The sequence below is a fragment of the Mizuhopecten yessoensis genome, unplaced genomic scaffold (genome assembly GCF_002113885.1).
Source record: "Mizuhopecten yessoensis strain PY_sf001 unplaced genomic scaffold, ASM211388v2 scaffold7669, whole genome shotgun sequence".
Lineage (NCBI taxonomy): Eukaryota > Metazoa > Mollusca > Bivalvia > Pectinida > Pectinidae > Mizuhopecten > Mizuhopecten yessoensis.
Window position 1 is genome coordinate 224,454 of NW_018407163.1, and position 316 is coordinate 224,769.

Below are 316 nucleotides of genomic sequence, written 5' to 3' on the forward strand. Positions count from 1 at the left end.
TATATCATAGTACTCTGGTTATTTATATCATAGTACTCTGGTTATTTATATCATAGTACTCTGGTTGTTTCTTAGCAATCATGCAACCATGGGTTATATCCTAGTAACCAGGAATCATTTTTACAAACTTTGTGTTACTACAATGAGTTAGTTTTGTCGATGTTTCACATTTTGTTTAATTTTTATAAATTATAAATCTGAACTAAGTACTTATTTCATCCTCTCAGGTATGACAATTGTGATTTTTAGTGAAAGTATTACATACATTCAGTGGCGGATCCAGAGGCCTATCTGTGTGTGTGTGTGTGGGGGGGGG